Here is a 17202-nt window from a genome sequence, read left to right as displayed (position 1 = left end):
TGTCAGTATCTACAAATAAGCCTGTTGAGATTTTGATCGGAGTTGCACGGTGAATAGTTTAGGAAGACTTGACATCTTTATAATATTGAATTTTCAAACAATATTAAATCTTCTAAACAATTCTTTTGTATCTTTTGCTAAAATAAAGTAAATTTTATTTATTTTTAATGTTATTCTAGATGGAATTAATTTTTTAATTATGTTCTATTTGTTTGTTGCTTGTATATAGAAATACTCAGATCTTTGTATTTGACTATATATTCTGAGACCTTGATGAATTCACTTACTGCATTAGTAGGAATTTTGTTTGTCATGAAGATTCCTTTGGATTTTGTATACATACAATTATATCATCTATAAATATAATTTTACTTATTTTTTCTGATATTTATGTCTTTTGTTTCTTTTTCTTGCCTTATTTCTTTGAGTAGACCCTCACATGCAACACTGAATAGAAATGATGTGAGTGCTTTTCTTTCATTGTTCCCAATTTAGAATAAATATTTTACCATTTCACCACTAAGTATCATGGTAGCTGCAGCGTTTGCAGATTCAGTTCCTTTTATTCCTAGTTTGCTGAGAGTATTTTAAAACTCATGAATATATGTGAGATATATACTTGTTTGTATCTATTGAGATAGTCATATGATTTTTCCTCTTTAATCTTATAAAGGTTTGTTTTATTAGTTTTATTTTTTCACAAGTTTAAGCTCCCTACTTTATAGCTCTGGGTTTTGCTTGTTTTCTCACAAAAGGAATTAAGTAGTTAAAAATAAAAACAAAACCTGTGTGACTGCATGAGTTGAACTTCAACTTCCCAGATAGTAAGCTTCCCAGCAGGACCAGTCTGAGGTCCTTCCCATACATATTAGACTTCCCATACAGTCTAATAAGAATGTATGAAACTTTTATTGTTTCTAGACTTTTTGATAATGGCCACTCTGACCAGTGTGAAGTGATACCTCATTGTAGTTTTGATTTGCATTTCTCTAATAATTGGTGATGTTGAGCATCTTTTCATATGCCTCTTGGCCATCTGTACGTCTTCTTTGGTGAAATGTCTATTTAGGTCTTCTGCCCATTTTTAAATTGGATTGTTTGTTTTTTTGATATTAAGCTCAAATGATGGAAAGGGTGTGGTGAAAAGGGAACCCTCCTGCACTGTTGGTAGGAATGTAAATTGATACAATTACTATGGAGAACAGTATGGAGGTTCCTTAAAAAACTAAAAATAGAACTACCATATGACCCAGCAATCACACTACTGGGCATATACCCTGAGAAAACCATAATTCAAAAAGAGTCATGTACCACAATGTTCATTGCAGCACTATTTACAATAGCCAGGACATGGAAACAACCTAAGTGTCCATCAACAGGTGAATGGATAAAGAAGATGTGACACATATATACAATGGAATATTACTCATCCATAAAAAGGAATGAAATTGAGTTATTTGTAGTGAGGTGGATGGACCTAGAGTCTGTCATACAGAGTGAAGTGAGTCAGAAAGAGAAAAACAAATACCATATGCTAACACATATATATGGAATCTAAAAAAAAAAAAAAATGGTACTGATGAACCTAGCGGCAGGGCAGGAATAAAGACGACATAGACATAGAGCATGGACTTGAGCACACGAAGGGGAGAGGGAGGCTGGGGTGAAGTGAGAGTAGCATAGACCTATATGCACTACCAAATGTAAAATAGTTAGCTAATGGGAAGCAGCAGCATAGCACAGGGAGATCAGCTCAGTGCTTTGCAATGACTTAGAGGTGTGGGATAGGGAGGGTGGGAGAGAGGCTCAAGAGGGAGGGGATATGGGAATATATGTATGCATATGCCTGATTCACTTTGTTGTACAACAGAAACTAACACAGTATTGTGAAGCAATTGTAGTCCAATAAAGATCTATTTATAAAAAAAGAATGTATGAGACTTATGAATGGGCTATCCATTTTATGGAGAATCTATTTGGACAAACTATGACTTGTGCTAGAAAATATACCATATCTGAGAAGAAAGTTATATTCAAAGCAAAGATTCATAAATAAAATATCAAAGATATTTAAATGAACCATTTGTCTCCTTTCTATTTTCAGCTCTCCTTAATCCACAGTCTGTGTATCATGGTCTTCGGGAATCTAGAAATGCTACAGAAATGTTCAGTAGTTAATTTTTAGGATATTTGCATTTAAGACATATAGATTTCATCAGATTATCAAAGATATCTATGACCCCAAACAGGCATAGAGCGCTTTCCTAGAAGATTCAAATCTAGTCTAGGAGACATTGATCTTTTTTTTTTTTTTTTAATAAATTTATTTATTTTTGGCCATGTTGGGTCTTTGTTGCTGCGCGCGGGCTTTCTCGCAGCGAGTGGGGACTACTCTTTGTTGCGGTGCATGGGCTTATTGCGGTGGCTTCTCTTGTTGCGGAGCACAGGCTCTAGGTGCGCGGGCTTCAGTAGTCGTAGCACGTGGGCTCAGTAGTTGTAGCTGGCGTGCTCTAGAGCGCAGATTCAGTAGTTGTGGCACACGGGCTTACTTGCTCTGCGGCATGTGGGATCTTCTCGGACCGGGGCTCAAACCCGTGTCCCCTGCATTGGCAGGTGGATTCTTAATCACTGTGCCACCAAGGAAGCCTGTGGAGACAGTGATCTTGATTAATGCAAATCAAGTGTCTTCAGGTGTCCTAGCTTATCACTCCACTCTTTGGAATTATTTTAGGTAATAGTAACATAATAGGGGGAAAGGTAGGCTTGATCTAGACTTAAAATTGTCTTAGTTCTCTGTTATGCATTCTTACTATAGACAGAGAGGAGCATCTATCACTGAATATAAAGTCCCCAAGAGGTTCCCCTTGGCCAGAGGGTAGCAGAAGTAGAAACCTTCATACAGATTCTTGTGGAGGAGTTATGAAATTAAGCTCAGTGCTCATCTGCTGCCTTCTTGATCTGATGCTCTACCCTTCATCATTTAGCCTTATCAGAGCCTCATCATTATTGGTTCCTATTTGCAGCGTTTGCTATGAAGTTTTAAAAGCCATTTCCTGGGAGCATTTAAAAATTTCTAAGTAAATCACTGATAAAATGTTTTGAAAGTATACAATATTTATTTTCTTATTTTGACTAGTATGATAATTTTATTATATTTTAGATATAAGTTTATTTAAATCTTAGAAATACTGTAAAGATATCATCCAAAGAACTTTACCAAATTCTTAGGAAGATTGATTTACCAATTTGAGCCTCCCTGCCCCCACCCCCTGCCTTTTTTTTGGTTTTTATCTAGTTTTAGAATCTAAAGCTTACTCCATCTCCAAAGGTCTCTTATAATGTCTTTTGTTTTATATCAAGAGAGAGAAAGACATTTGGTGATTCTTCTGTTTTTTAATCTGATCCTGAATCTGAAGGATAGAGAATAGAATACGAAAGAGTTTAAAAATAAGACCTATTAAGGAAAAATAAAAGAGGTAATGAATGGTTTTTAGGGAAATAATACAGATGAAATGTCAATAAATAGCATTTTCAAATAGGTGAAAGCAGTTAAGATGACAAGTTGAAAAACAGGACCTAATAAACTATTTTATATTGCAACTTCTTCTAAGTAATAATTTTAAACATTAGCAATTGGCATTACAGTACCTTTTTCTGCATCAGAAATCAAAGGTTCCTATTAAAATAACAACAACCAGAGACAAGTAGATAACAAGGTGAGACCACTGACTGCCTAGGATATTAGGCATTTCTTTTATCTTTTTCTGCTATTTACTAATTATCGTTTTATTTACTATTGGTCTATGACAGTGATTCTCCTTTGAAGAAACAAAAGCAGATAGATATCAATGTTCATAATGTGAGAATAGATCATAGTAACTGACCTCCTTTTAACCTTTGGCTCCTGCCTTTAATGTGTAAATAAAACTGGAGAGAAACAGGATCTTTGGTATTTTGGTAACAGAGGATAGGTTCAGACATAGGAGATTCCTTTTTCCAACTGATTTGCCTAATGTCTCACTAATGGGTGGGTGAAATGCCATTAGTGTGAGAGGAAACAATAACAAGCTTTCCTAGCTTTTGTAAATCTACAGTAAAAGTCTAGGATAAATAAGGTAATGGATAAAAAACTGATGTGGGGACAGGTAAACACAAATGTAAGGTATTATTATTATTTCAAGGCTTAAAATTATGGATTATAATTGTAGAGACAACCTGTAGTAAAAGATGTATACTTTCAAAGTAAATACTTTAGTTTCAATGTGGCCTATTTTGTCACATTTTAAAGAAGACATTGTTAACCTGGCCACAAAAATAAGAAAAATAAGGCTTCCCCCAAATTTAACAGAACCAGGAGTAAATGAATTATATGCTGGTATCAATGCAGGTATTCATAATCAGTTGGCATTAATTTGTATTCAAGAATTAGAAGCCATCATCAAATGTAGAGCAAAAACTTACATATTGCTAAAGACATTCAGGACAGTCTTTCTTTACTTGCATAACTTGCTGAAATTATAAAAGAAATTCAATTCTATGAACTTTAATCAAGTCACATGTAGAGTCCATACAATATCCATCTCCACCAACTACTTTTGCTGTCTGTTTCTGCCAAATAATAAATTCTACGTCATCTACTGAAGTGTGAGAGAATTTATGTTCTCATGACCACCAAGAGAGAGTCTTGATAGTGTCAGAGGTCAAATACTTATGTCAGAAAGACTTTATTCAGTAGCAATAAAAAACTGACTAGGCATCAATAAAGCCCTATGGGGCCATATAAGAAATGTGGGATTTTGAGTTGACATATATGTAGATTAAGCATTTATGTTTCACAGAGGCATTGAGATATTATAGTCAGCAGTTTTCTTTCCCAGCATGTTTCTCATGCCTTCTTCTCCAAGAAAAAACTTCCATTTGATAACTTACATATAATCCAGAAAGTATCAAAACACAGGGTTTTTTTTTTCTTTCTTTAAGGAGAAAAAAATTCTGAGCAAGCAAGTTAGAAATGTATATACGTCATCAATTTGAGTGGGCTGGGAAATATCATTACATGGTTATCCAGGGACACTGTACTCATTAAAAGACTATAGTAAGTTAGCTGGAGTAGTATGTCTCAATTATATAAGATTTTTATGTTAGGTGTAGTATTTTTACTTAATTAAAACCAACAAATATTAATTGGCAGCTACTATATTGATAGTTTAAGTCAGAAAAATCTTCACATGAAATCATCTGGGAGCTTGTTAGAAATGAAAAAAAATAAATGAGACATTATCCCAGATCTATCGAATCAGAATCCACACATTAACTGGATCCCTAGTTGATTTGTATGCACTGAAGTTTGAAAATCAAGGCTTTCAACTTTATTTGCATTGGAGGAGATAGTCAAACTTCCTACTCAACTCTCAAACCTTCCTTATCAAGTTAGTTTGTGACAAAATTTGGAGAATTGGTACAACTTATTTACTTTTTTTTCAGCTTGCCCTATTTCAAAAGGGAAATGAGACCTTAGGGAGTAATGAGCTTTTATTTTGTAGAAAAACAAGGGTTCACCAGCAGAGCAGAAGAAGGTAGAGACCCAAAGGTCAGAGAAAATTTGTGCTTACTTCCTAGACCAGTTCTTAGCCGCACGATTCATCATTTGGATTAAGAGCATATTTCTGCACACTCTGGTAGCTCAGGCAATCCACAGTTTAAGAACTGATTGTGGGCTAAACTATCATTTGTAAATTGGTGATTTGAAACTTTGAATGTATTTTCCCATAGAAACAGTGTTACACTCAGTGGGTAGGTTTCCAGGCAGTCTGCAGAAAACTGTTTAATTTGTACCAAGAAATAAAATACTGGGAGGCACTGGGGAAAAACAAACATATTAGAATGGTACATACCCAGGTTCAAATTTGACTCAACTCTCCAACTCTTCAATTTGAGCAAGTTATTTAACGTATATATCATCTGTAAAATAAATGTAATAATTTCCTCACAGCATTTTTTTTTTTTTTTTTTTGCGTTATGCGGGCCTCTCACTGCTGTGGCCTCTCCCGTTGCGGAGCACGGGCTCCGGACGCACAGGCTCAGCGGCCATGGCTCATGGGCCCAGCCGCTACGTGGCATATGGAATCTTCCCGGACCGGGGCACGAACCCGTGTCCCCCGCATCAGCAGGCAGACTCTCAACTACTACGCCACCAGGGAAGCCCCTCACAGCATATTTGTAAGAGCTGAAATGTGTATTAAGTTACTTGCTGCTGAATTAAATAACCTGAATGACTGGCCACATAATAAAAGTTGAAAAGACATTTTGCTGTACAATTCTGGTGAATACAGATTAGGACACTTGTTCCATGGAGAAAGAGGGTGAGGATCTCAGGGAAGACAAAATGATGCCTTGAAAACTGAGGGAGTCTGTATGTGGAGTTAGATAGAAATTGGGGAGGATGTGCTATGTGGCATGTGTGTGAAATAAGTTGGGGGTACAGAGGAAAGACGAGGGAGTTCAATGGATTTGGGCTAGAGACTAAGAAAAGAAAAATACTGCTTGCATTTGCCTTTCTTTTCCTTTCTCCCTTGTCTCCATCTACTTTGCTATTGCCAGCCTACACCAAGCATACCAAAAGTTCAATAAGGAGCAAGAGCTAGAGTTGGCTGGGAAGCATGACAGTCTCCATTATGGTCCGCAGGAGCCAGGAAGAAAGTGGGGAGAGGGAAAGTAACTGTAAGGGTAGAGCAGGGAGGGGAGGCCAATGTTTGTGGCCTCTCCACTACCAGCAATGAATATCCTTATGTTGAACACTATAGTACTTTAGATGACAAAGGCTTAAGGTTGACAGAGGTAATATATGTGCTACTTTCTTAATATCAGATATCACTTTGTAGTGAAGAGTCAATCTAACATTCTACTTCAGTATGAACTATAGGTGAACATGGACCAGGCATTATATTGGGTTTCATCTTGATTTTTGATAGTCACATTTTATTTTCTGTTAGCATTTTGGGGGCCATTTTTTGTTGATGTTGTCATTTTAGCAAACCCAAATTGAGTCTTCACTCACAAAACCAAGTGGAAAATTGAGGCAATTATCTTAATATTGACAGTCTTGCAGTCAGGATTTTGGTCAAAATAGAATGTATTTGTCTGATTGTTACTTGATATTTTCCTTTATTTTCTCTTAGGTGTTGTCAACCCATATTTTTTACCTCAGGTTGTTCTTCAATAAATGATGGTATTTTTGTTGTCTTCTCATAGAAACACTGAAAGTGTGATACATTATTTTGTGACACCATAACATATTCATGATAATAATTAGAGATTGCACTCAGATAGTGTATTAACATTGATGAAGCACTTCAACATACATTTCTATTATTTGGTGTGTATTATTACTCTGTGAGGTAGGCTGGACAGGTATCATTTTCTTCTTTTTTGTCGACAAGGAGAACTCAGAAAGGTTTAGTGACTCACCTAAGGTTACACTGCTGTTCAGTGGTGGGTTGAAAACCCAGATTTTCTGTTTCTGGGTCCAGTACTCTTTCCACATTCCTTTTCAGTGTTTCCACCCTGTTTTCTGTGGACCCCTGCAGTTTGATCCACAGATACCTCACTACCTGCGATCATCATGTTGTATGTTACATTCCTAGTACTTATTTACCATATAACTGGAAGTTTGTATTTTTTGACCATCTTCCTCCAATCTCCCCTCCCCACCATCCTCTGTTTCTGGTAACCACAAGTCTGATCACTTTTTCTATGAGTTTGTTTGTTTTGTTCTTTTTTAGATTTCCTATATAAATGAGATCACACAATATTTGTCTTTCTCTGTCTGAGTTATTTCATTTAGCATAATGCCTTCAAAGTCTCTCTGTGTTGCAAATGGTAGGATTTCCACGTTGTTGTGGTTTGCTTGGTTTTTTTAATGGATGACTAATATTCATTGTGTATATGTGTCACAACTTCTGTATCCATTGATGGACACTTAAATTGTTTCCATGTCCTGGCTATTGTAAATAATACTGCTATGAACATGAGGGCGCAGCTATCTTTTCGAGTTAGTGTTTTTGTTTCTTTTGAATATATTCCCAGAAATGAAATTGCTGGATCATATGGTAGTTCTATTCTTAATTTTTTGAGGATCCTCCATACTGTTTTCCACAGTGACTGTACCAATTTACAGTCCCACCAGCAGTGCACAAGGATTTCCTTTTCTCCACATCCTTGCCAGCATTTGTTATCTTTTGTCTTTTTTATGGTGATCACTCTAACAGGTGTAAGGTGGTATCTCACTGTAGTTTTAATCTGTATTTCCCTAATGACTGGTGATATTAAGCATCTTTTCAGGTACCTGTTGGCCTTTTGTATATCTTCTTTGAAGAAATGTCTGTTAAGGTCCTTTGCCCATTTTTTAATTAACATGATTTTTTTGTTTTGTTTTGCTATTGAGTTGTATGAGTTCTTTATATATTTTTGATACTTACCCCTTATCAAATATATGGTTTGCAGATATTTTCTCTCATTCTGTAGGTTGCCTTTGACGCTGTTAATTATTTCCTCTGCTGTGCAGAAGCATTTTAGTTTGATGTAGTCTCATTTGTCTAATTTTGCTTTTATTGTCTGTGCTTTTGGTGTCATATCCAAGAAATCATTGCTAAGGCCAAGACCATGTCATTGTCACAAAGCTTTCCCTTATATTTTCCTTAAGGAGTTTTACAGTTTCATGTCTTATGTTTAAGTCTTTAATCCATTGAGCTAATTTTTGTGTATGATATAAGATAAAGGTTGAATTTCATTCTTCTCTATGTGGTTATCCAGTTTTGCTAACACAATTCGTTAAAGATACTGTTCTTTCCCTATTGTGTATTATTGGCACCCATGTCACAGATCAGTTAATTACATATTCATGAGTTTATTTTGGGTTTTTTAATTCTGTTCCATTAGTCTATACATCTATCTTTAGGCCAGTACCATACTGTTTTGATTACTATAGCTTTGTAGTATATTTTGAAATTGGGACTTAAGATGTCTCCAGCTTTTTTTTCCTTTCTCAAATTTGCTTTGGCTATTCAGTCATTTGTAGTTCTTGAACTTTGGGATTGTTTTTCTATTTCTGTAAAAAATGCCTTCAGATTTTGATAGAGATTGCATTGAATTTGTAGATCACTTTGTGTAGTATGAACATTTTAACAATATTTATCCTTCCAATCCATGAACACAGGATGAATTTTCACTTATTTGTCTCTTCTTTAATTTCTTTCATCAATGTTTTGTGGTTTTCAGCATACAAATCTTTCACCTTCTTAGTTACATTTATTCCTAAATATGTTATTATCTTTGATGCTATTGAAAATGGCATTGTTTTCCTAATTTCCACTTTAGGCAATTCACTTTTAGTGTATAGAGGTGTAACTGATTTTTGTATGTTGATTTTTTATTCAGCAACTTTACTGAATTTGTTTATTTGTTCTAAAAGTTTTTTGAGGCAATATTTTGGGTTTTCTACACATAAGATCATGTCATCTGAAAACATGGCTCTTCCTTTCCTTTTCCTGATCTTAAAGGAAAAGCTTTCAGTTTCACCATTGAGTATAATGCTAACTGTGGGTGTTTCATACATGGCTTTATTATGTTGATGTGATTTCCTTCTATGTATAGTTTGTTGAGAGTTTTTATGAAAGGGTGTTGAATTTTGTCAATGCTTTTTTTCATCTTTTGAGATGATCATTTGATTTTTATCCTTCATTCTGTTAACGTGGTGTATCACATTTACTGATTTGCATATGTTGGACTATCCTTGCATCCCAACAATATATCTCACTTAGTCATGATGTATGAACCTTCTAATGTATTGTTGAATTTGTTTTGCTAGTATTTTGTAGTGGATTTTTGCATCTATATTCATCAGGGATAATGGCATGTAGCTTTTTTTTTTTCTTGTGGAGTCTTTGGCTTTAGTATCATGGTAATGTTGGCATCATAAAATGAATTAGAAAGTGTTCCTTCCTCTTTAATTTTTTGGAAGAGTTTGAGACAGACCAACATGAATTCTTCTTTAAATATTTGGTAGAATTCACCAGCGAAACCATCTGGTCCTGCAGTTTTCTTTCTGGGGAGGTTTTGATTACTGATTAGATCTCCTTATCTGCTATTGGTCATTTAAATTTTTCTATTTCTTCTCGATTCAGTTTTAGTTGGTGGTATGTTTCTAGAAATTTATCCATTTATTCTAGCTTATTAAATTTGTTGATGTATAATTGTTCATAGTAGCTTCTTATGAACATTTTTTTTATTTGTGGCATTAGTTGGAATGCCTCTTTTAATTTCTGATTTTTTTTTCTTAGTCTAGCTGAAAGTTAGTCAATTTTGTTGATCTTTTCAAAAAGCCAATAATTAGTTTTTTTTATTTTGTTCTATTGTTGTTCTATTCCCTATTTTATTTATTTCTGCTCCAACATTTATTATATCTTTTCTTCTAAACTTAGGCTTAGTTTGTTCTTTTTCTGTTTCCTCAGGGTGTGAAATTAGGTTGTTTATTTGAGATCTTTCTTCTTTTCTTTTAAAATTTATTTTATTTAGTTATTTATTTTTAGCTGCGTTGGGTCTTTGTTGCTATGCGTGGGTTTTCTCTAGTTGCTGCGAGTGGTGGCTACTCTTCATTGTGGTGCACCAGCTTCTCATTGCAGTGGCTTCTCTTGTTGCAGAGCATGGGCTCTAGGCACGTGGGCTCAGTAGTTGTGGCTTGCAGGCTCTAAAGCTCAGGCTCAGTATTTGTGGCTCACGGGCTTAGTTGCTCTGTGGCATGTGGGATCCTCCTGGAGCAGGACTCGAACCCGTGTCCCCTGCATTGGCAGGCGGATTCTTAACCACTGTGCCACGAGGCAAGTCCAGAGATCTTTCTTCTTTTTTAATGTAGGAATTTTATTACTATCAACTTCCCTCTTAGTATTGCTTTTGCTACATCCCATATGTTTTGGTGTGCGTGTTTTCACTTTCATTTGTCTCAAGATATTTTCTGATCTCCCTTTCAATTTCTTCTTTGACCCATTAGTTCAGGACTGTGCTGTTTAATTTAAACATATTTGTGAATTTTCCAGGATTTTTTCTGCTATTGATTTTAATTTCATTCTGTTTTCATTGGAAAAGGTACTTGGTATGATTTTAATCTTCTTAAATTTATTAAGACTTGTTTTATGACCTAATATGTTATCTGTCTTGGAGAATGTTTCATATGTGCTTAAGAACAATGTTTATTCTCTTGCTGTTGGGTGAAATGTTCTGCATATGTCTTTTAGTCTTGCTCTATAATGTTCAGGTCCACTGTTTACTTACTGATTTTCTGTCTGGATGTTCTATCCAATATTTAAAGTGAAATGTTGAAGTCTCCTATTGTTATTGTATTGCTATCTTTTTACCCCTTCAGTTATGTCAATGTTTGTTTATATATTTAGATGTTCTGAAGTTGGGTGGGTATATAATTTATAACTGGTATATCTTCCTGATGAATTGATACTTTTATCAATATTTAATGTCCTCTTTGTCTCTTGTGACATTTTTTTGACTTAAAGTCTGTTTTGTTTGATATTAGTAGAGCCACCCCTGCTCTCTTTTGGTTACCATTTGCATGGAATATCTTTTTCCCTCTCTTCACTTTCATCCTGTGTGTATCCTTAAATATGAGGTGATTGTCTTGTAGGCAGCATGTAGTTGGATTTTGATTTTTAATCCATTTAGCCACTGTATGTCTTTTGATTGGAAAGTTTAATCCATTTACACTTAAAGTAATTATCCATTTCATTGAATGTTTTCTGCCTCTCTAGGAGGTCTTTTCTCCCATTTTTTTCTCTCTTGCTGTCTTCCGTTTTGTTTTCTTGTCACCTAGGGTGACTAATTGAGACTCTCAACTAGTTTCTAGATTTCTCACGAAGAGAATTTGTCTATGTATTGTCATTGAATTGGTGTATCCATGGGGGAAAGGAGAGTCCAGGGCTTCCTATTCTGTCGTCACGCTCTGTAAATTCCTCTCTGTGCTTTATATGTTGAAATTTTATCATTTGGTAAAATTGTAAATATTATTTATTAGTGCAAAGACAAACTGGTACAGATAGTTACTGATGATTATTAAAGCTATTAAATGTATCTATAAAAGCAATTATTAAAAACTGATAAAAAGTTAAATAAATGTGAAAATCAGTTGATAGGACAAAGGATAAGACAGGGAGTATTAGCCATATAGTTTAAGGAAGAACATAATATCGTATTTATGCCAAAAATATTAAAACTTAAATAATAATATGAGACAGAATAATAGATATTGGATTATGGTATAATTCTATTCTTATAAAAGTTGTTTGTATAGTCCTATGTATAACATTAAAGTAATCATTAAGAAGTGGTTTTAATTTTTAATTGTTTAATTCCTTTTTTTGTCTATGAGTCAACCTAGAAAATTTTATTTGAGATTGCTTTGTATCATGTGTGGATGAATTAAAAGCTGAATGTTAACATTTCTACCTCAAAATTTCATTAAAAAGAATAACTCAAAATCAAATACAATAATATCCAGAATAAATTGTCTTCTTTCCAGGTAAAGAATAGAGTATAAGGAATATGACAAGAAGAAAAAGAAAAAAAAGAGATACTCAAAATACTTTTTGTTCCCACTAATCAAAACTCAAGACAAAACTCAAGATACTTGAGGAATTCTTTAAGATAATTAATAGTTTTAAATCTATAGTGGATAAATTTTTAAACAAAGACCTAGTTAAAATGATTGGTATAGAATGGCAACCAGGGGCTTCCCTGGTGGCGCAGTGGTTGAGAGTCCGCCTGCCGATTCAGGGGACACAGGTTCGTGCCCCGGTCTGGGAGGATCCCACATGCCGCGGAGCGGCTGGGCCCGTGAGCCATGGCCGCTGAGCCTGCGCGTCTGGAGCCTGTGCTCCGCAACGGGAGAGGCCACAACGGGGAGAGGCCTGCGAATCGCAAAAAAAAAAGAATGGCAACCAGGAACCTGTTAAGCAGGAACTAATAATGGAACGAGATCCCTTACCTTAAGGATATTCAGTCTACTAAAAACATAGGTAAGGAAGCAATCACATAAAAATGCTAAGTACTGTAATAAGGGGAGAAAGAGAATTTTATGCTTCATGGAGGAGATACTAAGTTACCCGAGCCTACAAAATGTTTTATAAACTATAAAATTAATTTGATTCACAGTACAAAATTTGGACAAAGAATTATAAAGAAGAAAAGTGTTAATTATTTTCACTTCCATGATTCCTGCACTGATTCTTAAAGACAGAAAACCAATTGGGAGAGAGAGGTTTTTTCCTTTTTTTTTTTTTTGCGTTACGTGGGCCTCTCACTGTTGTGGCTTCTCCCGTTGCGGAGCACAGGCTCCGGACGCGCCGGCTCAGCGGCTATGGCTCACGGGCCCAGCCACTCCGCGGCATGTGGGGCCCTCGCGGACCGAGGCATGAACCCATGTCCCCTGAATCGGCAGGCGTACTCTCAACCACCGCGCCACCAGGGAAGCCCCGAGGGAGAGAGAGTTTTAAGAAGGGGACATAGTACATGCAGAGGTAAGCAGGAAGGAAAGAGTGTGATAATGTTAGGAAACTGTGTTGTGAAGAAGAGCAATGGATACCTGTTATATAAATTGGCAGACAGGGTTAGAAAGGTAGACATAGATCAGATTTTAAAAGAAACTATAGGTGATGCCAAGAAATTTGAACCTAAACCTTTAGTTAATTAGCAGTCATTGAATGATTCTAGTTAAAGAAGGAGCAAACTATGCTTTGTGGTTTAGAATTATTCTTATTCCTAAAACATGACATCTAGAGTCCAGGTCTTATAAATTTTAGTGCAATGCTTTGCTAAAGCATGTGTTCATGAGAAAGATTTAGATAGAGAATATAAATTTGGAATTTAAATACTATGGATATTTAAAGCTATGAGACTGGATGAGATGACCAATGGAGAGAAAAGTAATGAAGCCTGAAGAATAAGTCCTGGGCACTCCAATACAGTATCTTAAAGTAAAGGAGAAAAAGAAGCAGCAAAGGAGATTAAGAGTCTAGGAAATTCTGGCTATTTTCCTTCTGTATGTGCATGATGGGATATTAAATATGATTACAGATGTAATTTTATATTATAATAAGATTTAACATGAGATCTACACATTTAACAAATTTTTAAGTGTATAATATAGTGTTGTTAACTATAGGCATGGTGCTATACAACAGATCTCTAGAACTTATCTTGTATGATGGAAGTTTTGCTTTTCAATATATGTAATGATTTTATCCAGCTATTGCTCAGGGTCTTCTTGAGCAAAGTTAGTGCTCATTTGCATCTCCTCAATAATAATGTCCACATTTTACACTAGCATCTACATACATAGTCTATTTCAAAGACTGAGGGCTGCTGCTTTCTCCTAACTCCCTAGTTGTGGCTGGGATAGTGATGTCATCCTTGCTGCAGTCAAGTATACAGTGGGTAGCCTCAGGACCAACCATGCTTTTGTCACGATACTTGGTGATCTCAGATTGTTCTGAATTACCCTGATTATCATGTTTACTTTTCCTCATTTTGAACTTATGCTTCAGGCTTTCTGTTTTTAACCACAAATCCATGTTCCTTGGTTGCAAATGTTATATAAATTACATATAAATATATATATATATACATATATACATGTATATATACACAATATACATATATATATAAAACTGGAGAGTGTCTGTAAATTATGAAAAAAATTGAATTTTTGTTATTTGGTGTTATTCTGGAACTTACTGTGTTGGGAAACAAAATTGAGTGCATTATCATACCTGTAAATATAACATGGAGTGCAGGAAGTTGTAGTAATCTGTGGGAGCCAATTTTTTTTCCTCTAATGAAAAATTAAATAAATAGCATCCACTTGTTCCTTAAAGTATTTTTCTCTTCCTTCCTTCCCTCCTCCCCCACTTAAGAAATACTTCCTTAAAGTATTTTTCTCTTCCTTCCTTCCCTCTTTAACTGTGTAGGAATCATAACAGAGAAACCACAATGTATATTCTTCTGGTTTAGGGATGTTAATAGTAATCCTGCAGTGTAGTGAGGTATTAGTCTAATCTGATTTTTCTCAAGGAGTAAGTGCTATTCCTATTCATTGGGCTCTTCTACTAAGAACACTGGGTTGATTTATAACTCAATGTATCAAGCACTCCAATTATATTCTGCATAGGAAGTTCTCTGGTCTTTCACATGGAAACACAAAATTAAACAACATAGAAAATAGGAAACCATCATCTTTGCCTGAATCAAATAGCTTTGGGTGCTTTTGGTTTAAATACTGAATGTGCCATTTTAACTGCGGATCCTTCAAAAGTTACTTATTGTGTCTATTTTTCAGTGAATTCATTTGTAACATATGGAGTATATAACAAATTTCATAAAGTTGTTGTGTTGATTAATTACAATTTTGTTGCCCAGTACATTTTGTTTTGCCTAGTACATTTAATAGGTATGGCACATGCTTAACATTTACTTGACATAGTAACACATACTTAATTAACATTTAATAGATATTGCACATATAAATGGTATTTCAGATTTCTTGAGTCTAAACTGTCCTTTTGACTTGAATTGCTTTTTTTCCCTTCTTTTTTTTTTTGTGCACTGGCTCTTTCAGTCCAAGTCTACAGTTCTATTATTTTATTTCCTTTTGATTCATAGTTTTTAGTCAGAGATGCTTGAAAATTTTACTTTTCTTTCTTGAATGCATGTATTGGGTTTTCCCCCCAGCTTTTATAATGAAACCTAAACATTTTAACTCACTGGAAATTGCCCCCATTATTCAGGCTGTTGGTAACAACGATAGATAAAATCACATAAAACAGGCACATGCTATGTTTGGATTTAACTGGAAAAACAAAGTTAGTTGGTAAAGTGCTTTTTTATTTACCTTAGAATAATATCCAAAGAGAAATACTATATTGTTTCCTCATTAATTTTCTGTTTTAAATTCATTACTTTTAAATATAGGGTTTTGGGATTTAAATTAATTCATTATAAGTTTTAGTACTTTCCCAAGTGTGTGGTTAAGGACATCTGACTGTTTTAGGATTCCTCCTTCCTCATCGTTGGCTCTTTCACATTGTCTTTGCTGATTCCTCTTTCTGACCTCTTCATTTTGCAGTGTCCTAGTCTCAGTCCTTTTGACTTCTCTGTCTCCTTTCATTATCTTTGTAAACTCATCTAGTCCCTTGGTTTTAAACACCATCTATATGCTGACAAATCCCAGTAGTTTATCTCCAGCATGGTCTCTGTCCCAAACTCTGGATTTCATATCCAACTGCCCATTTATAATCTCCAGTGGATTTTAACAGACATTTCAAACCTAGCACTGAGCTTCTGATCTTCCCCTAAATCTCCTCCACTCAGTCTTTCCTTTCTTATTAAGTGTTGACTAAGTCCTTCCAGGTGCAGGCCAAATGCCTTGGGATTCATTCTTGCTTCCTCACTCTCAGACTTCACATTAGCAAACACCTTTAGCTCTACATTCTGAATATAATCTAGTGATTTCTCATCACATTCACCATGTCCATCCTGGTCCAAATCACCTCTTACCTGGATCACTGCCATAACCTCTAAGCAGGTCTCCCTGCTTTTGCTCTTGTCCTTCTACTATCTGTCATCAACACAGGAGTTTTAAACAAGTGAATCTTTTAAAATTGAAGTCATATAATGTCATTCCTCTGCTCAAAATTGTGAAATGGCTCCCCCTTTCAATAAAGTCTTTCCAATGACCTATGAAGCCCTTAGCTGTATCAATTCATCTCTTAACCATCCTCCTGTTAACTCTGCTTCAATTCCACTGGGCGTCTACCTTCAACGAGTTAGTCCTTCTCCTGCATCAGGACTTTTGCCCTAGCTGTTCCTTCAGCCTAGAATCCTCTTTCCACCAGATATCTTCTTCACTGACTCCCTTACCTTCTTTGAATTATACCTGCTTAGTAAGGCCTACCTTCACCACACTATTGAATAGTGCTACCTGCCTTCTCCCACTTGCCACACTCCTGACTCCCATGCCTGGCTTCAGCATCATCTAATATACTGTATCATTTACTTATTTTGTAGCTAAATTACTTATTGTCAGACTCCTTTTATTAGAATGTAAGTCTTTTGAGGGCAGGGATCTTTGTCTATTTTTCCCCTCTG

Source organism: Delphinus delphis, chromosome 14 (genome assembly GCF_949987515.2).
Source record: "Delphinus delphis chromosome 14, mDelDel1.2, whole genome shotgun sequence".
NCBI lineage: Eukaryota > Metazoa > Chordata > Mammalia > Artiodactyla > Delphinidae > Delphinus > Delphinus delphis.
Note: the sequence above shows the minus strand (reverse complement) of the source record.